General features: G+C 44.8%; 1 long non-coding RNA gene across 5 annotated transcripts in view; it reads right to left on the bottom strand.

The window, feature by feature from the left end:
* Positions 1 to 349: 349 nt before the first annotated feature.
* The window catches only part of LOC142586037 (uncharacterized), a 415,255-nt gene continuing 391,131 nt past the window's right edge, over positions 350 to 24,473 (bottom strand). For all 5 annotated transcript variants that reach the window (XR_012829185.1, XR_012829184.1, XR_012829187.1 and 2 more), the window contains one exon: positions 350 to 545. This is a non-coding gene — a long non-coding RNA (uncharacterized LOC142586037). The remainder of the gene's footprint in view (positions 546 to 24,473) is intronic.

Genomic DNA, 24,473 nt, shown 5'->3' with positions numbered 1-24,473 from the left:
CAGAACTTTATAGTCCGATACACTTTTTTTCTATGACATTCTGCAGACATTTGTTAACAAATATGAATTTTTTTTTAATCTATAGGCACTCTATATACACAGACATCTTATAGACAAGTCTACAAAGAGTGTATAAGGCCATAACTCTATAGCGGCTATCTACAAGTTAGTTTACATTTTTGTTTACATGCGGTAGCAAAAAGTTTTGAATGTATTTATGCATGTGCACCTGTTGCTTTTCATCTGCACTTATGCATTACCGTTAGTAGATTAATAATGCTTCTGAACCAGCTGTACTTTCATATATGTTGCACAAACAGAAAGCATTTATATAGTGCTGAATCATGCAGTGCGAAAAATAAAACAAATGCGCCAGCAATGCATTCACCGTTTTTATTGCTCGATATAATAGATGAATTCCTTAAATTCATGTCGTATGCTATTATGGAAACAGATTAAATATTTACACTACTCCTTGGCAAGCATGGTCGCCAGGCTGGCCTTGACCTTTGTGTCATTAGTCCCAAAGGTGCTGCAGGTGTATGCTGCAAATAAGTAGATGCAGCAATATGAGGCAAAAATAACAAGTGTATATTCTTTGTGTGTTCATTAAGCAGCTTAATATATTTGCTCAAACCATCGAAGTCAATACTTAATGCGGTTTAACTATGACTAATGGCTGCTTGCCAATACAAATCAGCACCTTTATAGAATGTTTTATTGCATGGTATGGTGAACAATTAAACAGTCACAACTGCTGCTCGTGCCAGCAACAGTATGTTCCCTTTTATGACCCGTTCATATATGATGCATTATTGTACTTATCCCAAATGGTCTCTATATTTATTGCTGAAACGTTACCTAGGTAGTTGGGCTGTCTGTACATTTTTTTTGGCTGGTAGTTAAGTATGCCCGTGCAGAGGGATATTTTCAGAAGACGTGACTGGAATATTCACAGTAGCATGCCTAAGATTGTAATTTATTTTGCTTAATACACATTTAAATGTCTTTCTCATACTTTTAAATGAATGGGTGATTGGCCATAACTTCAACGGAAGGCAGATGGGCTGATTGTAACCATATGGTCACTTAATTTGTTACAGGTAATGAGGCCTCTTGGGCGTGCTAACAGGTTTCCAAGTTAGGTATACCACATGAGCACCCGAAATACCACACGAGCACTTTGTGTCATGGCACGACAGATATGCACCTCCTATGAAACAGAACTGATAGTATAGTTCGAATGAATTCTATTACAGTAAATTATTTAAGGTGCTTTGAAAGATGAAAATTTTTTCTAGGCTATCGAGGTTCAGGACGTTTAGTTAACGCAAAAAAAACACATATTGAGTAAGAAATGCCTTGTCAGTAAGCTTGACTTTCTTTTATTTTTCAATAAATGGAACCAATTTCCTTCAATTTTTATCAGGTGAAACGTTTTAAAAATATATTTTACTCAGAGATTCTCTGGAAACTTTGTATGACATATAACAAGACAGCATACCTATGTGGCCATTTTAAAATTTCCCGATCTTTTTCCAAGCCTTCCCTGGCTGTTCTCATGAAAATTTTCTGGCAATCTATGACGCCTGCAGCTTAAGTGCAATAAAAAAAAATATTGTGGTTTAATGCTTGCCAAGTACTGCCAGTCCATAATATTTAGATAAAACGAATAACACGTCAGTCATTTGACATGCAGTGTTAGATTCAACTGACTTGAATCTCTTGATTAATAAAGCTGACAAGGGCTTCGGCAAGTTCGTAATTGATGGCCACACGAGTACAGCACGGAAGACACAGAGATACACGTAAAGCAAATGCAACAATGTGAGGAAAAACTATACAATGAGTTATACAATTAGTTATTTTTACGCTTCAGTAGTAGTTTTCAATATAATTTGCTCTCATCACTTATGCCTCTAGTTAACTTTGTTTACCTCTGACTAAAGACTACATGGTAATATTAATCAGTACCATTATGATGTTTCGTTATACTACAGTATGATAAGCAGTTAGACAACCGTAATGGTCGCCGGTGCCAGCAACGGTACGTTTCGTTTTAGGACAGGTTCATGTGACACACAGTGTACTTATAAAAATAAAAGAAATGCGAGAATCCCAAACGATTCCTATAATAATACTTGTTGAAACAAAGATACCCGGCTGGACTGTGCACATTTTTCAGGTGTTAATACAATATGCCCGTGCCGAACGAACATGCTCAGCATACTGACTGCAGTTTTGAACAATCACGTTAAGATTTGCAATTTACTTCCGCTTAGAACAGTCTGCAATGTCTCTTTTCTCATACTTCGAGATGAATACATTTGCCACACTTTCAGTAGAATGCACATGAATGGGGGCGTACTGATCAGGTTACTTATCAACTAAAACATGTTACGATCTCTTAGGTGTGTTGATAAGGGTAGAACAAATGCAATGCCCACTGAATTATTTGAATAATCTGTGCGTTATCTACTTAGAAAAGACCACCAAATTGATAATCTGGCTCTTTTTTTCTTTTGTACAGCGCATATTGTATGCAGTCTGTCCAAGACGACGGCGCTACATGCAACAGTAATGAAAACCGGAACACTTATTACGCACGACAATGGCTTCATACCATGCACGATTAGCACAATGCGAATCTGCGCCAGCAGCTGCCTTGTGATTAAGAGCACGTAAACTACAGAACGCCGAAGCATCGGAAGCCGCTTAACGCTTTTCATATAGCTCGAAAGATAACTCCTGCTGCTAAATTGTTTAAAAAAGAGACAAAAAACAAATCTTCCAACTACCGTCAAACGCAATGCCTTCAGTTTGAAACGTGTAAAGGTGTTCCCGGAGCGACTAATTTATTGTTCTCTAATTTTTTCGGCTAAGTTGCGGAGCTGCAAGTGACTAAGCTTATCGCAGGTTTCATGCTCCAAAAGCGTTTGTGGTTGCATATAAATAGATTGGGTGAATCTAGAGATTTCTACTAGATATTTCTTCAAGTCTCGTGTTTTGCTTGCTGTAACTTCCCAAAATTATTTAGATTGGTTGCCAGGAACCTTAAAAATACTGCTACTTTTAAACTATGCGAAAACGGCAGCGCACACACTGCTGATGCATGCCCCGCAAACACGGCCTTTCATCCTAGTACGCTAGCAGTTATTCAACTATGCCTGTCTGTTTGAAAATTCTTGATGCTAACACAATTTCGAGATATATGCGTAAAGCGTGTCACGAGAATTTCGCTACACATACGGTGCAGCATTCATCGCGGCCGGATCAAGCGCCACTAAATGAGATCTACCACACTGGCTGCCCAACACACACAATCCGCTTAGTGGTAGCTCAGTATCAAGTTAAAACATGGTGTACTTCCTTTTTTACGCACCTAAGCTATAATGATAAAATCAACAAGCACGAGCGATCGCTCGCCGTAAAACATTCCGTATAGTAGAAGCGAGAACAGGAGCGCGTTATCAAACCATGTCAACGACAAACCGACACTATACCCGAGTCGCCTGCGCTACGTGCAGCCGGTTCGCGCTACAAAACGCGCTCACATAATCATGAGGTATTGACGCAAAACGTCTTTGATAAAGCTTACCATTCAATGTAGTTGACTTGTGATGCCACAAAGAAGACACGCATACACAGACACCAACGTTCAGGGAGGCACCGCACACCGGCACAACCGTTTACGTGCCTGGCGCGCTCGTTGAGACGGCGCACCGCCGCGCATGCGCAAGAACTCCGAGCATGCGCAGGAGCTCCGCGCGGAGGGCGTGCGCGCTCGGAGGAGTGTGAGCGCCTTTTCCTCCTTCATTTTTTTCTTTGTCTCTTTCTGTCTCTCTGATGCGCCATGCGCGCCGGAACGGGTGGCTTTTCTTTTCCGTTATGCATTTTTTTCGTGGACGAAGGATATGCGCTGGCAGGTTGTAAGACAAACGCTGTGGGCTATCGTATCAGACTGGAACGCTAACATGAATGCGCTGTTTGTAAAAGCCGTTACGGTGCCCTTCAGACGTTTTAGACGCATTATTGTCAGCGTCGATGAGTAATACAGCGCATTTGTAGCATATCTTCCAGCGTACCGCTAAATGTGATGCCCGCACGTATGTTAGTGCTAATTTTCTGTTCCGATGATAGGTCAAAGCAATCAGTACAGCATTGAGGTACTCATATGCGTGGCTGCGCAGGCATACCGCCGGCGAAATACTGGGTGGGCTCAGAGAATTTGGCACCTATTTTAAGTGAATGAGAAACGTTGATGAGTTTATAGTGCAGGATATTAGGCAACAAAAGTCGCCCGATGTTAGTGACGCAGCCGAGATATGAAGACAATGTGAAAAGTATCCGAGAATCGGACGACACACAACGCGAACACCACATGCGCGACATCGGTTCATGGCACATTCACAAAGTCCGCGTTGTCAGCTACAAACATTACGAGTGTCTTTGCTGTTAGCTTGATGCCTGTTTCGAATCCACTTGTATCTGAAGCTGGCGTTCATAACATATATTTTAACAATTGGATCGGCGTTTTGCTTCCGTTATTCTACTGCCGCAAAAGTGATGCGACAACTGTGAAGACTGTCTTGGGATTGCCGAGAGTGACTGCGTAGATCATATGTGGTCAACAAATGCGGAGGTATACACTATGTGTATACTAAAGTCTACAAATAGGCTCTATAGCAATCTCAGCAGTATACAACTTTAGTGGCTTATATCAAATGCAGCTATGTATTATCCACCGGTACCTGCGCTTGGTTACAGCGTACACGGGTTGGGTCCAGATTAACGATGTTTGTCTATTGTTAATCTATAGACATGCAAGACCACGACAACTCAGAGGGGGTGAATTCACCACCTGGTCTGCGGGCTTTCGCCACTTATTCACCCCCTTTGCCACATCTTCACCATCTGACCGTCACCACCTGGTCTTCGCGAAGTGTACGTCCGGGAAGCAGCCAGGTTTAGGGCCTTCGGGTGCCTGGAAGACCTTGGTGACTCGGACGGTGCCTGCTCCGCCGCGATCCTCGTTCGGTGCAGCTGCACCGAACGCAGACTAGCAGTCTGCACGGTTTGCCCGCCGCGCCAGGGTTGCGGTGCCGTCGTGCATGAACCAGTGCCATATCATCGCGTTCGCAGAGGGCGGGGGGTATGGGAACTCGGAATTACATATTATCGACTTTCTTCTATAGACATTCAATACACCAGGAGTAGAGAAAAAAATAGAAACCTTGTCGACTATTGTCCATAATATAGAGAGTCAACAGACAAAGTATGGACAAAAATAAATAGAAACTGTATCGGCTTTCGTCTACAGGTAGCCCATATAGAGGGGAAGTAGACAAAGAAGAAACAAACTCCCTATCGAATTTTTTCTATAGACCGTCTATAGACTGCGAGTAGACAAAAAGAAATAGAAATCTTATCGACTTTCGTCTACAGAAAGTCTATATACAATGTATATGGACAAAAATAAATAGACACTGTATCGACGTTCGTCTAAAAGTAGTCCATAGAGGGGAAATAGACAGAAAGAAACAAACACCTTATCGACTTTTTCTATAGACCGTCTATAGACAGCGAGTAGACAAAAAGAAATAGAAACCTTATCGACTTTCGTCTATAGAAAGTCTATAGACAAAGTATGGACAAAAATAGATAGAGACTGTATCCACTTTCGTCTATAGGTAGTCCATAAAGGGGAAGTAGGCAAAAAAGACACAAACACCTTATCGACTTTTTTCTATAGACCGTCTATAGACTGAGAGTAGACAAAAAGAAATAGAAACCCTATCGACTTTCGTCTATAGAAAGTCTATAGACAAAGTATGGACAAAAATAGATAGAGACTGTATCCACTTTCGTCTGTAGGTATTCTATAGAGGGGAAGCAGATAAAAAGGAAACAAACACCTTATCGACTTTTTTCTATAGACCGTCTATAGACTGCGAATAGACAAAAATAAATAGAAACCCTATCGACTTTCGTCTATAGAAAGTCTATAGACAAAGTATGGACAAAGATAGATAGAGACTGTGTCTACTTTCGTCTGTAGGTGTTCTATAGAGGGGAAGCAGACAAAAAAGAAACAAACACCTTATCGACTTTTTTCTATAGACCGTCTATAGACTGCGAGTAGACAAAAAGAAATAGAAACCCTATCGACTTTCGTCTATAGAAAGTCTATAGACAAAGTATGGACAAACATAGATAGAGACTGTATCCACTTTCGTCTGTAGGTATTCTATAGAGGGGAAGCAGATAAAAAGGAAACAAACACCTTATCGACTTTTTTCTATAGACCGTCTATAGACTGCGAATAGACAAAAAGAAATAGAAACCCTATCGACTTTCGTCTATAGAAAGTCTAAAGACAAAGTATGGACAAAAATAGATAGAGACTGTGTCGACTTTCGTCTGTAGGCATTCTATAGAGGGGAAGCAGACAAAAAGGAAAGAAACACCTTATCGACTTTTTTCTATAGACCGTCTATAGACTGCGAATAGACAAACAGAAATAGAAACCCTATCGACTTTCGTCTATAGAAAGTCTAAAGACAAAGTATGGACAAAAATTGATAGAGACTGTGTCTACTTTCGTCTGTAGGTATTCTATAGAGGGGAAGCAGACAAAAAGGAAACAAACACCTTATCGACTTTTTTCTATAGACCGTCTATAGACTGCGAGTAGACAAAAAGAAATAGAAACCCTATCGACTTTCGTCTATAGAAAGTCTATAGACAAAGTATGGACAAACATAGATAGAGACTGTATCCACTTTCGTCTGTAGGTATTCTATAGAGGGGAAGCAGATAAAAAGGAAACAAACACCTTATCGACTTTTTTCTATAGACCGTCTATAGACTGCGAATAGACAAAAAGAAATAGAAACCCTATCGACTTTCGTCTATAGAAAGTCTAAAGACAAAGTATGGACAAATATAGATAGAGACTGTGTCGACTTTCGTCTGTAGGCATTCTATAGAGGGGAAGCAGACAAAAAGGAAACAAACACCTTATCGACTTTTTCTATAGACCGTCTATAGACTGCGAATAGACAAAAAGAAATAGAAACCCTATCGACTTTCGTCTATAGAAAGTCTAAAGACAAAGTATGGACAAAAATAGATAGAGACTGTGTCGACTTTCGTCTGTAGGCATTCTATAGAGGGGAAGCAGACAAAAAGGAAACAAACACCTTATCGACTTTTTTCTATAGACCGTCTATAGACTGCGAATAGACAAAAAGAAATAGAAACTTTATCGACTTTCGTCTATAGACAGTCTATAGACTTTATATCAACAAAAGTCCAAATCTATAGAAAGGAAAGGTCGTCTATGAAAAGTCTATAGACTTTCTATAGACAGTCTAAAGTCATTTTTGTAAGGGCACGGCGGTGCAAGTTTGCTTTCCTTTCCTTCCCTCTTCTCCGCCCTTAAACTGGCTCTCTTAACTACTACACGCAGAGACAAAGAAACAGCACGCGCATGCGATCGCATAGATGAGATGACTACATATATATAGAAAAGCATCAGTCATAGCTCTCGAAGTATAATATAATATAATATAGAATAGCTCTCGAAGATAGCTATTCCGGCGGCTAGCTTCCCACGCTATGCGTGCCGTCCTCGCACCTGTTAAAGCTTTTCCTAGACGCTAGAACTATACTATTCCTACGCAACCTTGAGCGATCGGAAAGCGCGTTTTCCACGCCTGGCCGGCGGAGAGGGGAGGCTTCGTTCCGGCCGCGAAGCTCTCCACATCCCCGTAAGGAGCCTGGTGGTGGTCTCGTGCTGACGACGCCCTCTCGGTGAGCGCATATTTCCCCCCTCATCTTTTAAGAGATTCAATACATACAAGCATTTGTCTCGCAAACCAGATTTATTTCAAGGGAATTTTCCACGTCTCAATTATTTCTCTCGTCGTATTCGAGTGCTCATTGCCGTGTTATAGTTTGTTAACGAAGCTTCCCCTCAAGTCTAAATATTGTAAGGCAGTTTGTCGTGTGCGTATCATGGCCACGCATGCTTATATCGCCTTTCCGTTTCTCTACCACGGTTGCGCCTTAAAACCACGGCGCTGCAAGTTTGCTTTCTTTTCCTTCCCTCTTCTCCGCCCTTAAACTGGCTCCCTTAACTACTACACGCAGAGGCAAGAAACAGCGCGCGCTTTAGATCCTATAGATGAGATGAATATTTACAATTATTATTAGGGTTATAATTATATTCGAGTGCTGATTGCCGTGTTATAGTTTGTTAACGAAGCTTCCCCTCAAGTCTAAATACTTTAAGGCTGTTTTCCTAGTCTCTAAAGCCGCTCGAGTGCACGCTGCTCCTCTGGCGGCCATTTTTCCAAGAAATTATGCCTTCCAACCACAAAATTGACTGTCGCGGACAACACCAGCCCCTTTCCACATAAGTATGAGGCTCGGAGCAGGAGCTATAGCGCTTGAAAGTAACCGCTGGCTTGACGAACCAACCGACTGAGCTACTTTTCCGGGCAACATTGAAGGATCACGAGTTCAAATCACAAGTTATGTTCCTTTTTTTTTCCCCTTTTTTTTTTCTTTTTTTTAATGTCTTTTCCTTCATTTTATCACTGTACGGAAACCCTCCTAAAAGAAAAATTATATATCCTCAATTATGTGTGGCCACACATGTGCAGGTCATAAATACCAGGTTCTCTAGCCGAGTGCCATCCATGCGGTATAACCGAGCTCAGATTGGCCCACCTTGACTGATCAAATTGGGCACCACTGTAGGTTAAATGAGGCGTACAACACCTGCGGGACCCGCCGTGGTTGCTCAGTGGTCATGGTGTTAGACTGCTGAGCACGAGGTCGCGGGATCGGACACCGGCCACGGCGGCCGCATTTCGATGGGGGCGAAATGCGAAAACACCCGTGTACTTAGAATTTGGTGCACGTTAAAGAACCCCAGGTGGTCGAAATTTTCGGAGTCCTCCACTAAGGCGTGCATAATCAGAAAGTGGTTTTGTCACGCAAAACCCCATTCTCCAATGTTTAATTTAACTCCTGCGGGGACGGTAGAGTATCCGTCTCCAGTGCAAAAGGACCGTGATTCAAATCCCGGTGCAGCGCAATTCTCCATCGGAAAATACAAAAAAAAAAACAAAACGTGTGTTGAGAAAATTGCACAAACAGGCCTGGAGTGCGGCCTGATCCCGGTGACCAGAACCGGTAACGCACTCTCTCACCAGAGCAGGATTGGCCACCCTGGTGCAGTACTGGGCCACAACCTCCTATATGAATACAACAATCAAACCCCGGCCCTCAGTCCCCAGCAGCCGCGAAGCAACTGACCACGGCGGCGGTCAGATCTGTGACGCTGCAGAGGGTGCTAAGAATACCTGGCTCCGGACAGGCCGCCATTGGAATCTGAACCTGGCAACGTTTAACGTTAGAACGCTATCTAGCGAGGCGAGTCTAGCAGTGTTATTGGAGGAATTAGAGGGTAGCAAATGGGATATAATAGGGCTCAGTGAGGTTAGGAGGACAAAAGAAGCATATACAGTGCTAAAAAGCGGGCATGTACTGTCTTACCGGGGCTTAGCAGAGAGACGAGAACTAGGAGTCGGATTCCTGATTAATAAGGAAATAGCTGGTAACATACAGGAATTCTATAGCATTAACGAGAGGGTGGCAGGTCTTGTTGTGAAGCTTAATAAGAGGTACAAATTGAAGGTGGTACAAGTCTATGCCCCTACATGCAGTCATGATGACCAGGAAGTCGAAAGCTTTTATGAAGACGTGGAATCGGCGATGGGTAAAGTCAAAACAAAATACACTATACTGATGGGCGACTTCAATGCCAGGGTAGGCAAGAAGCAGGCTGGAGACAAGTCAGTGGGGGAATATGGCATAGGCTCTAGGAATAGCAGAGGAGAATTATTAGTAGAGTTTGCAGAACAGAATAATATGCGGATAATGAACACCTTTTTCCGCAAGCGGGTTAGTCGAAAGTGGACGTGGAGGAGCCCGAATGGTGAGACTAGAAATGAAATCGACTTCATACTCTGCGCGAACCCTGGCATCATACAAGATGTAGACGTGCTCGGCAAGGTACGCTGCAGTGACCATAGAATGGTAAGAACTCGAATTAGCCTAGACTTGAGGAGGGAACGGAAGAAACTGGTACACAAGAAGCCAATCAATGAGTTAGCGGTAAGAGGGAAACTAGAGGAATTCCGGATCAAGCTACAGAACAGGTACTCGGCTTTAACTCAGGAAGAGGACCTTAGTGTTGCAGCAATGCACGACAATCTCATGGGCATCATTAAGGAGTGCGCAATAGAAGTCGGTGGTAACGCCGTTATACAGGAAACCAGTAAGCTATCGCAGGAGACGAAAGATCTGATCAAGAAACGCCAATGTATGAAAGCCTCTAACCCTACAGCTAGAATAGAACTGGCAGAACTTTCTAAGTTAATCAACAAGCGTAAGACAGCGGACATCAGAAACTATAATATGGATAGAATTGAACAGGCTCTCAGGAACGGAGGAAGCCTAAAAACAGTGAAGAAGAAACTAGGAATAGGCAAGAATCAGACGTGTGCGTTAAGAGACAAAGCCGGCAATATCGTTACCAATATGGATGAGATAGTTCAAGTGGCTGAGGAGTTCTATAGAGATTTATACAGTACCAGTGGTACCCACGACGATAGTGGAAGAGAAAATAGCCTAGAGGAATTCGAAATCCCACAGGTAACGCCAGAAGAAGTAAAGAAAGCCTTAGGAGCTATGCAGAGGGGGAAGGCAGCTGGGGAGGATCAGGTAACAGCAGATTTGTTGAAGGATGGTGGTCAGATTGTTCTAGAGAAACTGGCCACCCTGTATACGCAATGCCTCATAACCTCGAGCGTACCGGAATCTTGGAAGGACGCTAACATAATCCTAATCCATAAGAAAGGGGACGCCAAAGACTTGAAAAATTATAGACCGATCAGCTTACTGTCCGTTGCCTACAAAGTATTTACTAAGGTAATCGCAAATAGAATCAGGAACACCTTAGACTTCTGTCAACCAAAGGACCAGGCCGGATTCCGTAAAGGCTACTCAACAATAGACCATATTCACACTGTCAATCAAGTGATAGAGAAATGTGCAGAATATAACCAACCCTTATATATAGCTTTCATTGATTACGAGAAAGCGTTTGATTCAGTCGAAACCTCAGCAGTCATGGAGGCATTACGGAATCAGGGTGTAGATGAGCCATATGTAAAAATACTGGAAGATATCTATAGCGGCTCCACAGCCACCGTAGTCCTCCACAAAGAAAGTAACAAAATCCCTATAAAGAAAGGCGTCAGACAGGGAGATACGATATCTCCAATGCTATTCACAGCATGTTTACAGGAGGTATTCAGAGGCCTGGAGTGGGAAGAATTGGGGATAAAAGTTGATGGAGAATACCTTAGCAACTTGCTATTCGCTGATGATATTGCCTTGCGTAGTAACTCAGGAGACCAATTGCAATGCATGCTCACTGACCTGGAGAGGCAAAGCAGAAGGGTGGGTCTGAAAATTAATTTGCAGAAAACTAAAGTATTGTTTAACAGTCTCGGAAGAGAACAGCAGTTTACGATAGGTAGCGAAGCACTGGAAGTGGTAAGGGAATACATCTACTTAGGGCAGGTAGTGACCACGGATCCGGATCATGAGACTGAAATAACCAGAAGAATAAGAATGGGCTGGGGTGCGTTTGGCAGGCATTCTCAAATCATGAACAGCAGGTTGCCACTATCCCTCAAAAGGAAAGTGTATAACAGCTGTGTGTTACCAGTACTCACATATGGGGCAGAAACCTGGAGGCTTACGAAAAGGGTTCTGCTGAAATTGAGGACGACGCAACGAGCTATGGAAAGAAGAATGATGGGTGTAACGTTAAGGGATAAGAAAAGAGCAGATTGGGTGAGGCAACAAACGCGGGTAACCGACATCTTAGTTGAAATCAAGAAAAAGAAATGGGCATGGGCAGGACATGTAATGAGGAGCGAAGATAACCGATGGTCATTAAGGGTTACGGACTGGATTCCAAGGGAAGGGAAGCGTAGCAGGGGGCGGCAGAAAGTTAGGTGGGCGGATGAAATTAAGATGTTTGCAGGGACAACATGGCCACAATTAGTACATGACCGGGGTAGTTGGAGAAGTATGGGAGAGGCCTTTGCCCTGCAGTGGGCGTAACTAGGCTGATGATGATGATGATGACGATAGTGAAGCTGTGAACGGCTTTCGGACTCAGTTACTTGGTTGCAGTTTTGCGGTGGTTCACGCCGCGTGCTTTTTGATGAAACTATTTTTTTTCTTTTCGGACATCATGACGCACATTTTAGTGAAATGCTTTAACGACGATAAGTGGGACGTTTATCCGTTGAAGCCGTTGGCTCACCCAGCTACTAGTCTTCGACTGATGTGCGAGCCTGGTTGTTTTGATGAGTTGCGCGGCAGAGATCACGATGCCTGTTGGAGAGAAAGCGCCCCGAAACAGTCGCAGCCGAACATCTGCAGATAGGTAAGTAATCTCGTTTTCATGAGCACGTAGCCTTTTTTTCTATTTTGGCATTGACAAGCGTGAGATGTTAAGCACACCATTCACTTTCTTCAAGCAAACCGCTTGCCCCGGAGCAAAAGCGCGCGAAACTAACTCTCGCTGCCGCGGTCACTTCATTTGAAACAATGGTGTGCGAAGAGGCAGCGGCGCCCCACGTGCGTAAAATTGCATTGCTTCATTTGTTCTTGTCTAATAACGTTTTCTTAATTTGTATGAGAGAACACAATTGGAACGTAAGGCTTGGTTTCTCTGCGCAGTGATAATTTTGTACAGTGGCCACGTCATCATTCATAGGGGTTCACGTGGGCCCGCTAAGCGCTTGTTGTCACGTTCCGATACGTGAGAGGCGCGCTGCCTTTCAAGGTATTTAGGCACGCACTACGAGCTTAGGAGAACCGCGACAAATAATTGTGCAGCAGGTGTGCAGCTTTGCTACGCTTGTACCCCACTCGTACCGGAAGGCAGTGTTGCACTTCACGCTTACGCATTTCGTAGCTATGGCGGCCGCCGTGGCAATTTGGGGCTCGAGGTCGTGGATACGATCCCTGCAGCGGCCGCATTCCAAAGGAGCGGAATGCAAAAACGTTCGTGCATTGTGCGTTGTATGCGCGTAAAATTTTCCAGGAAGTGAAAATTAATACGGAGTCCCCAACTACGACCTGCCTCATAATCAAATCGTTGGTTTGACACGTAGGACATCAGAATTATTTTTTTTTAATTCGTAGTGGCTCATGGTATACCATACGGTTAGTGTGATCACCTTTCGTGCCGTAGCGGTTAAGCGCGCCTCGATTTAGTTTGCGGCTAATGATGCGACGCACCGCGAAATATATTTCGCCTGTTTGGGATTTGCGGAGAACGGCCAGCCGATTAGTCGCAACTTCCGCGCGGTGACTGTACACGGATACACAGCGCAAATGAACAGAGGTGTGGTGACGACATCGGCAAAGAACAGAGTCGCCGACGGGCTCGCCTTATCGCCTATCACCGCCAAAACTGCCGCAGTAAGCGTCTTCATCTAGCGCGGCGGGTTGCCGTTGAAGGCGTACTGTACAGTTTTAATAGGCGATAACCGAAACATGCCATCGTTCTCTGCTGCCTCTGAGTTGGACCGATCCGAATGTGCGTTGCTTGCAGAAGCGAAAGTGAAGCGCCTCGAGCTAAGCGTCGCACTCGAGCACCGTTTGCGCGGCGAAGAATGACGCGTGCATGAAGCTAGCTCACTGCGCAGACGCTACCGCACAAAACGCGCAAGGGCGTGTACGCGACGTTCTGCACACAAATCGCGTGGGATGATGGGAGCCACGCAGGAGCGGCTAGCTTCAAAGAAGCGGTACATGTTCTCACTCGTACACGCACGCTCACGCTCGCATCGTTCTCGGCGTATCCTTAGGCAATTCCTTATGCTGGACTTCTACCCAAAGATACGATATCTGCTTGGTATCGGCTATGCACTGTCGCGTGGTCTTTGGTGCTGCGAGAGAGCCGGGAATATTTTTCCGCGCTGTGAAACATCGCTGTGCGTGTTTTAGCTAACATTTACCGTAGCAACCCATTTCTTCCTTTTCTCGACGGCACTCGTAAAGAGCCGCAAGTTTTTAGTTGCCAGTATAGTGTGTACTTCTATTTCATGCGTTGTTATGTGCAGTGTGTGGCAGATTCTTAATCCGCATAATCTCATTTTCTGTACGCGTTCCCTTCTCTCAGGTTGCGCATGCAGAAAATTCCCAGGTGCTGAAGTGTTCTGCGTCAAGAGCAGCTTGGCGTCGTGCAAGAGACACCCGTTGATATGTGGCTGATTCGCTAGCAAGCTCGCATCTCTGTTGCCACTCTCCATCAAGTGGGATTTTGAACTATTTTTTGTGCTGCTCTGTGGTGTACTAGCTGCCGCATGGACGCTGTGAAAGCTTACTTTCGGTTTGCTCTGGCGTTTAATAGTAAAGGATGGGCTACCTTTTGAGGGGAGATATTTACTTTTGTTTGTGAGAATGTTTACCAGCCTAGCCAAGTGATACGTGCGTACTGTAAACAGCAGCACGAACAGAGGCGGACGACGGACGCGGAAATAGGTAGGAGCACACACGAGTGCAAGCTCAACTAAACGTTTGCTTTTGATGACAGAGGTATTAAAGACACTGGTCAACTTGACAAAGGTAAAAAGCCGTGCATGCGTGGCAGAAACAGTCACGCGCGACAAGAAAAAAATATGAAAAAGACATGTTATGTATTATAAACGTGCGTGAAAAACGTGAACTATCGGACAAATCTTACGAAAAAGTGAAAGATTTGTCCGATAAGTGGTACTACCCAACGAGAAGTACTCTTTTGAGAACTGCAACTTTTCCTCACTAAGGGCAACAGATAACTTGGTTATGCATTTGTTTCGTTTGTGATCAATAAATATTGCTTCTGGAACTCGTCTGGTGTTGCGGTACAGAGCAGAAAGAACGACTGTTTCATCACAAAGACAAGAACACGAGGACTTATGGAAGCATTATTTATTGATCAACAAGAAAAATACATAAGCAAGATTTCTGTCACCCTTAGTGGGAAAGAGTTGTTGCAGTACTTCTCGATAATATCACTTACAGGACAAACCTTTCAGTTTTCATGTTTTTGTTAGTTTTTGACGCACAGGTTTATTTTAGAGGACGTCTTTCGATCCTTTTTGTTGTGCCCGGCTGTTTCTGCTGCACATCCATGGCTTTTTCTTTGTGAAGTTGGCCAGTGTGTCTGAAATGTTTGTCTTCACGAATAAATTTCTAGTTGAGTTAGCGTTCATGCGTGTTCCTACCTTAATTCATCCTTCCGGTCTCTGTTTGGGTGGTTGTCAAATATAAATTATTATATAAGTTATTAAATTTATATAAATATAAATTGGCGATTTGCCCATAGAACTGATACATGAAGTTATTTGCGCTGTTTATTTCAGGAAGAACGCTATAGGGGTCTTATCTTCTTTGTTTTTAACACTGATGTACATTTTCCTAGTTCAGCTTCAAGGAGTCCCCTGAGGAAGCCCATAAGAGTGATGGTAACTTCCTTTGTGTGTAAGATTTCTGAATTTCATCCATTCAAGCATGACATGTCACATGCATGTTTGTAGGCATGCAAGCATTCATAGTTTTTAAACATACTAAGCTCTACTTTTCGGTTCTCATGACGCTGCTTTGTACTGTGCTGCATTCTCCAGGCGCATGAACCTTTCTTATGCGGTAAGTGCATGTGTTCTTTTTGTATATATTGGAGAAAAATTGTAGTGAGCTGAAATATGCATGTATATCACTTGTAATTTCTTTTTCAACACGGGCGCTGTATCTCCCTCCTTCTTTCTTACTGCTTTGTCCCAATTTTTATGCAACTTTTATCTATGTTATGCAATAAAATTCTGGTAGCAATGTAATACCATTTTACCTGCGCAATCGAGGTCAATGGTGTTTCATATATGCATTTATTTGCGTTTTTCACTGTCCCACTAATCTAGCTGTCCAGTCATTGGAACCTTTTCTCATCCTTTATGTCTATTTCTGGGGTACTTGATACTGCAAGTGCGCGTGATCATTTATTTGGCTATTTGGAATTGTGTTAGCCGTGTGTTACTAACAATTTTTTGTGCTAATTAATTATTTTTTCTCTTATCGTTCAAGGTATTAGCCTTACCTTATCTCTTTATTGACTGAGATACCACTTAGTTGCTGGGTATAAGGAAAGAGGCCCCAGAAAGTGCTCTAATTAGCTTTGTGCAAGTCCAGAAACATTACCTGAAAATGAGCTCACTAAATTGAGGAAATGCCACCAACAAGCTCTTCTGTACCCCAAATTAACATAATCAAATGGTGTACTGTTTGTTCTTAACTTGTGCCAGGGGTTAAGCTGCATTCATTACACAAAAGTTTTACAAGTTTATTTCTGAATAAAGCAAACCTGGCTCGTCAGAAACATGATTCAGGTGTTCACCATGCCCAGCAACTTTCTAAATGATGTCTCGTCAATTAATAGCTAAGTTGAGTTGTGTTATTTTATAAAATAATTGGGCAACATGAAAATATATACATCTCGAAGACAAAAAGCTCAGGCAAGTCTACTTTGGTAGTTCATCAAATTTTAATTGCGGTGAAAGACGTGTTTAAGCTTGTATATATTTACGTGAAGTCATTTGTTTCGTCTGTTATTTTGCCTTCTCACAGTCACCGTAGCTCTTCCTGTGATGTGTTAGTGTGCGAAACATTTTAATATAACATATTCAGATGTCTTTTGTGTATTCACACGCAAGCACCTTCAAGTGTTCATGTGTTCAAAGTTGGTTGTTAGAAGGGTATGCTTAAGCCCTGCCTTTTGAGTCGCTTGGCCTTGTAGTCATAAACTTAATTCGAATGTGAAGACCACAATGATCGTTTTGATTGAATTCATATGTATAGGTTTTTTCAGATGTATTTACACTGCTGGAGTGCTGTAGGTACTAGCCTCTGTCTCCAGGTTCAATGCAGTGGTGCCTTATGTACTGTAATAATGTTTCATGTGCGCACATCTTTAGTGTAAATAAAGGTACTTCAAATTGATCAGTCTCTCCTTTGCTTTCGTTTGTGTTTGGGAAAGTTATGAGCCGGCACCGGGGCATGCAAGTGTGAACAGCAAAGCAACTTCAATATATGAATAAAAATCCACTAGCCCAACGAAACGTCCATCATATTTCAATGGTGACTTCTGAACTCTCAATGCCATGTCAACTGGGCCACAATGTACTTTTCAGTGCTGTGGCAATAATAACTCAACAAAAGGTCAACAGAACTACCTCGTCAGTCCAACGAAGAATCAATGGTAACCCAACAACCATTCAACAAAATGAACACAGCGGGCCGTCTAAGCACGATGGACTTTCAATGGTAACTTAACAATTATTCAACATTGAGATACCCAATGGTGGTTCAATTAAATTTCAGTGGCCAATATTCAAGAGCCCTCATCACTCAACCCAACAATTCTCCAACAAACTCAATAATTCCTCAATAAAAGCTCAACATTGACCAACGATATTTCAATGCTTTCTCAACAATTTTTTTTTGCGCGGGAAGGACAGCGTCATTGAGGTTTTTCGCTACTCGTTGCTTATGTACAAAAATGTAAACAAGGTTCTTGAATGATAGAGAGAGAGATGCAAATGAGAGAAAGGCCGGGAGGTTAACAAAGTTTCACTGAATTATTTGTCCTCAACTTGTTAAGTTCATGACCATTACATTTTTCATATGAGCGGCATGTACTGCTTTTCTCGTTTCAAACTGATATAGTTGTAAAGTTCGTGTGATACTGTCTGTACTTGTTAAATAGACAGAAAACGTGGAAGCATTGATGTCAATTATTTCGGGCACAATTTTTGAGACATACTAGTATATCCTTTTATTAAAAAATACATATTTTCCTTGTTTGACAGTGCGTAGCGTTCAAGAATTCGTTTGCAGCATCTTTGGCAACGGTAATGCAGTTATTAATGTATTTGAACCTTTGAATTCTACGAGGAGGAGGCAGGCTGTAACGTAAGCCCCCCTCTCCCCTGCCACGTATACGCGAAATCGACGTTAAGAATGCTCTAACTGCGAGACGGAAGCAGAATTATTATTTCTGCGCGCTGTTCAACAGGCATGCCGAAAGTAGCGCGAAAATTAAATTCGAAAGAAAGAACACAGGCAGAGCGCTACACTTTTGCAACTAACATGGGCAAGACCGGTAGTAGATGCGCGTAAATGAGAGACAGAGCGTTGTCTACGTGCACAGTGTAACTATAGATCCCGTTGAGCCTGTCGCTGCAATGGATGCTGTTTGTGTGTAAGCTTCTTCTAAAACAAGCCACGTCTTAAAAGGAGCCCAAGTATGATTGCACGAGAATTGGCGGGGGTTATTTTTATGAAAAAGGTACGCTCTCTGTACCTCCACGCAAATGTGATTTTCTAGGCTGTCATCTCTAAATCTGCCTCGTTCACACTATTCGCAGGGATGTGCACTTGGGCCATATATATATGCATATGCCGTCGAAATAAATGCGCGCGCTTTCTTTACAGCCAGTGCGTACTTGATCACGTGACCTCGAACATCCAGCCATTGTCCTTCGCGGCTCGCCCTCGCCTTCTTTTTCTCGCACACAGCGCTCTCCCCGCACTTGCCTTTTATCCCTCTATTGCATGGCTTCCCATATTTGGCACATACCAGTTACCATTTTTTGCGTGTGTGAGATGCACGGTTGAGAATGTGATACCGTCAGAGCAATTCTCATAGTTATGCTCACTTATTATGGGCAAGTGCTGCGATCTCTTGAGCAATACGCAAAACAGAGGTGAAGTGCATTTTGGGAAGCGACGTGAAACTCGGAGGGGGAAAACACGAGCAATTGTTTTTTTTTCTCTGAACATTTTCATCGCAAAAACATAAAAAAGATTATTTTGTCATATTTCATGGTCTCATCAATTCAAGCCCGTTATTAGTTTTCTCAATTTCGTCCGCAACTACAGCAGAGAAACCGAAATCGATGTGTGCCATATTTGGCACAGTATGAACTTGAAAGACAATAAATGGTAACGTGCTGCCATTTGTTCAGTGGCACAAGAGCATTCGGACACAGAGAGTGAAGACTGCGATTCCGACTCAGATATGGCCCCTAAAGTGACGACTAAGAGAAATGACAGGAAAGCTTGTAGATCAATTTGGAAGCATAGGCAGATAACCTTGAACGATGCATGTAGCATTGAAATTTAGAGGGAACAGCTATGACCCTACTTCAGTACTGGCGCTGGAAACACCGTACGACTTTCCCGGCATATATTCACACCAGACTTGATTTACACCATGACGGTGTTACACCATCGCAGACACGGCCTTAAAATCCCCGTTCACTTACGGAAAGAAAAATGGAGATGTTCCTGGGATCGCTACACTGGATGTCCCTGATTCGTCTGCCGAGTTCCCGGATGTACTCGAACCCGAAATTGTACGCGCCTCAAGTTGCAAGCCTGATGCTAGTGAATAAATGGGAAGAGCTCAAGCCATTTTTTCACTTTGTTGACAGTACCACTACGGTTCTGAAAGGACAGGACGATTACGACAGACAGCACAAGATCCAGCCCTTGCTGACAACCATTAGAGACTGCTGTCTCTCAGTTCCATTTGAGGAAAATCTCTCCGTGGACGAACAAATTTGCTCTTTTAAAGGCTGAAGTAGCATGTAGCAATATAACCCAAAGAAACCATATCGGCTGGGCTACAACATTCATGTGCCACCATGAGGCTGCGGCAACCCCCCCCCCTCCGCCCCACCCGCGCGCTCTATACACCGCTATCCAGCAGATGGCGCACGAGCTCATGCAACTTTCGTTCCTCATTTCTGTCTTCGGCGTCCAGCGTGCTGCAGTCATTTCTGCAATGGATAATGTGCCCGGTTCGCCTTTGGCGTCGCGCGCTGGGCCAGCTTCTGAAGCGCCTGCTGGCCCATGTAGCTGCACCCCCCACACAGTTTCTCACTATAACACCTAGAGGGAAATATGGCGCCACCGTCTATGGGAGTTTCCTAAGGGGTGGTGTGCCATCATGGGAATGACGGTATATGTGTCTGCGAGGCTTGTGTTGGCCGGTGTTGTAAGAGTCTTCGTCTAAAACGTGGATATGGCTACACAAATAATCCGTTGTTAAAGTAACATCTTCATAAAATGTTTTCATTGACGCATACTACATCTTCCAGTGCAGTTTACTCACCTACAATGCATAACACAGCGAAGAAAAGCACGAACAGATGACAAATTGTTCCAAAGCGAGCACGAATCTTGCCGTCTGTCCTCCAACTTTAACGGCCAGGGGATATATTTTGCGTTTCATATAATTGTACATGCAACAACAAGTTCTCATAGTTAAACAAAACATGTTTTTGTGTAATAATAAAGATAAAACAGCATTTTAATTTCTGTTTCAGTAGGAAATGAATCATTGTGACACATGGAACGGTCCTTGACTGGCTCTCCGAGAATGATGCCAATCCGAAGTGTTGCAAATGGGTCGCAAGCCCCAAGGGTAGCGTTAGCCTGGCGGCCTGGGGCACAGCTGGAAGCATCCGAGGGTCCTGGCAAAGGATGAGTCGATTGCTAACAGAACAACTTGTTCATTGTAGCATCGCAAAAGAGCGGCCGGTCAGGTCGACCGACGTGGAGAGACGGGAGAGCACGTTACTCGGCGGAAGAATTCGAAGCCTCTCTCTTGGCGTCCGGGGGCAGCTGCTTTATACTCTCGGAGTCGAGGGCAAGAAGGAACGCCTCGATAGAGGCGCACGTGACGGCGGCGCCCGGACACGTTGTGACAAGAAGTGATGCATTCGCCGGGCCGGCGCCGGTCAGACCGCCTCGCTTCACAGTTGGGGAGCTCCTCTCCCCGGCTGCCACGCTTTGACAAGCGTGGGCACCAACATGCACACACACACACACACGCACACACACGAAGACACGTGGCATTGAAACATGCCTGGACGCGCTTGGAGGAGGCGTTGGGACAGCGCTGAACTGGCCAAAATGTCCGCCGCTGTGAACGAAGCCCCGGCGTCCGTTGCATTCGCGCCGGCTATACCGCACGTCGGAGGGGAAACGTAACAGACCGCCCCGCCGGGAGAAGGAGATCCCGATGTTCAGGGGACTGCATCCGCTGTCAGGAGGGATGTCGCTCGATGATGCTCATAACCGAAGTCGGTCGTCCTTCGGCGTTTCTTGAGTGCAGCGCACAGAGAAGGCCTCGTTCTCACGTTCAGGTTCACACAGGACACTGCAAAGTGACTTCGGGAGAGTTGCCATTTTTCTTCTCGTTCCCAGCAAGCGTTAGAACTACGCCGAAATTCAACCGCTCAGTCAGCCAGCACGACACAACCCTCACTAAGCAATGCCAGGCTCTTTCCCCTGTTATACTACTGCCTGATTCCTTACAGTAGTCTAGCAGCACTCAGAACGCGTCCACAAATTGGGAAATTGCTCTAGAAAGCAGGTCATGACTTTGAAACACTAAACAAAAGCAATATGTTAAAAATCCTGCCTCAGGAAGAAAACATCAGTAACAAACAACTTTGAGGCTGATTCCTACGTTAGGGGCCTCGACTTAAGCCATCGGCATTACCGTTGAGACTCTCCTTTTTGTAACGCACCTCAAAGGAATAATGTTGCAAAGCGAGGCTCCATCGCAGGAGGCGACCATTTTTGGAAGGGGTAGTCTGCAGCCTTTGGAGAGGGCAGTGATCCGTCTGAATGATAAACCTTGAGCCGGCTAGGTAGCATGACAATTTCTGAACGGTCCACACGAGACACGCACACTCTTTCTCGGTGGCGCTGTACGCCTGCTCACGACTGGTCGGCTTACGACTAGCATACAGGACGGGGTGTTCCACTTCTCCATTTTCCCGTTGGCACAGTACAACGGCCATGCCTCGCTCATTAGCATCGCACTGAACAACGAACCCTTTTGTGTCGTCTGGCGATCGTAGCACAGGCTGGCTTGTTAGAGCGCTCTTTAGGGCGCTAAAAGCCCTTTCCCTTGTCTCGTCCCAGACGACTGTTTGGGGCTTTGTTTTTCTTAGAGCATCCGTCAGGGGAGCCGCGATATCAGAGTACCTGGGGATGTCCCTCTGATAGTAGCCGGCGACACCTAAGAACGACAGAATATCGGTCTTCGTGCGCGGTTGCGGGAAGTCTCGCACAGCGGCCACCTTTATTTCAGAGGGGCGGCAACGACCCCGTCCAATCACGTGACCGAGGTAGACAACTTCGGCCTGTGCTAACTGGCACTTGGGAGCCTTGACTGTCAAGCCCGCTTCGCGCAGGCGGGTTAGCACTGCCCGCAAGTGTGCCATATGCTCAGACGAGGATGCGTAGAATATCGCTACGTCGTCTAAATACGGTAAAGCGAATTCTTCCTGTCCCCGCAACACTTTGTCCATGAGGCTTGAAAAGCAGTATGGCGCGTTCTTCAAACCAAAACTCAAAACTTTAGGACGGAATGTTCCCATTGGTGAAATGCCGCATACCTACTAGCCTCTTCTGTAAGTGGAACCTGCCAATAACTCCTGACAAGATCTAGGGTGGAAATAAACTGAGCGCTACTAACTTTCTCAAGGCGCTGCTCGATGTTAAGGATCGGATAAATTTGATCCTTAGTGATGGAACTAAGCCTGCGGTAGTCGACGCAAGGACGAGGGTCCTTGTCCGGTACCTCAACTAAAATCAAAGGGGAGGTATAATCACTCTCACCCGCCTCAACAACACCAAGCTGTAGCATTTTCTTTACCTCAGCCTCCATAATATCACGCTGGCGGGGTGACACCCGGTACGCCTTGGATCGTACTGGCTCTGGGGAGGTAAGTTCTATTTCATTAGTAAGGACAGAAGTCCTACCAGGCCTCTCAGAGAACTGACCTTGAAACTCTTGTAAGACCTGGTGTAGTTCGGTTTTCTCCTCAGGCGACAGCGGCGCTTTACTGATTAAGTGACTAATGACTTGATCGATGTCTTCCCTGTTCGTCACTGAGCCTAGTCCCGGAAGCTCGACCGGAAGCTCTTCGGGAACGTTTACCAACATACACACCACTGCTTCCCGTTGTCTATAGGGTTTGAGCAGATTACAGTGGTAAATTTGCTGTGCTTTCCGTTTTCCTGGCAGACTCACCACGTAGTTAACGTCCGACAGTTTTTGAACAACCCGTGCTGGGCCCTCCCACTGCACGTCAAGTTTGTTTTTTAGTGATGTGCACAATATTATTACCTCATCGTCCACCTCAAAACGATGGGCCCTGGCTGTCCGATCATAATAAACCTTGGCCCTCTGCTGGGCCTTTGCCATTGCTTCACCTGACAACTCCTGTGCCCTTCTTAAGCGTTCGAGGAGCCTAAGCACGTACTCCACCACGACTGGGTCGTCGCCCCTGCCTTCCCACGAGTCGCGAAGCATGCGAAGCGGATACTGCAGCGAGCGACCGTACACCAGCTCAGCTGGCGAAAACCCCGTAGCCGCATGCGGCGCGGTCCTTAATGCAAACATCACCCCAGGCAGACACAGCTCCCAGACAGTTTGATGTTCAAAACACAATGCTCTCAACACGCGCTTCATGACGGAGTGGAGCTTCTCAACGGAATTCGACTGTGGGTGGTACACTGAGCTGTGTAACAGCTTTACCCCGCACCTATCGAGAAAGGATGTCGTGAAAGCGCTAGTAAACATTATGCCCTGATCTGACTGGATTTCCGCAGGAAAACCAACTCGCGCAAATATGGACAGTAGTGCACTGACTATCTCAACTGAGCTGAGTTCCTTAAGCGGCACTGCTTCAGGGAACTTTGTCGCTGGGCAGATCACAGTCAAGATGTGTCTGTACCCCGTGGTTGTTACCGGCAGTGGTCCCACTGTATCAATAACGAGCCGTCTAAAAGGCTCCGTAATGATAGGTACCAACTTCAACGGCGCCCTCGATTTGTCCCCTCGTTTGCCCACCCTCTGACAGGTGTCACATGTCCTCACAAAGTGTTCTGCGTCACGAAAACACCCTGGCCAATAGTACTCTTGCAAGAGACGGTCCTTAGTTTTCTTAACTCCTAGGTGTCCGGACCACGAACCTCCATGCGACAAGCGCAACAGATCCTGACGGTAGCACTGAGGCACGATCAGCTGATCGAACTCCACTGCCCTGTGGTCTAGATACTTCCGGTACAGGACCCCACCTCTTTCCACAAAGCGAGCATTTTTCTTGGCGATACCTTCCTTGACATTGCAGCGCATGTTTTCTAGGCTGCCATCCTTTTTTTGCTCGGCTATCAAAGCCGACCGGCTGACTTTTAGCAACCTATTAAGTCCATCTGACGTAGGCGCGACAAGCAAATCTGCAGATAGCTCT

Source organism: Dermacentor variabilis, chromosome 6 (assembly GCF_050947875.1).
Source record: "Dermacentor variabilis isolate Ectoservices chromosome 6, ASM5094787v1, whole genome shotgun sequence".
NCBI classification, from domain to species: domain Eukaryota; kingdom Metazoa; phylum Arthropoda; class Arachnida; order Ixodida; family Ixodidae; genus Dermacentor; species Dermacentor variabilis.
This window is presented reverse-complemented; position numbering and strand designations above follow the sequence as displayed.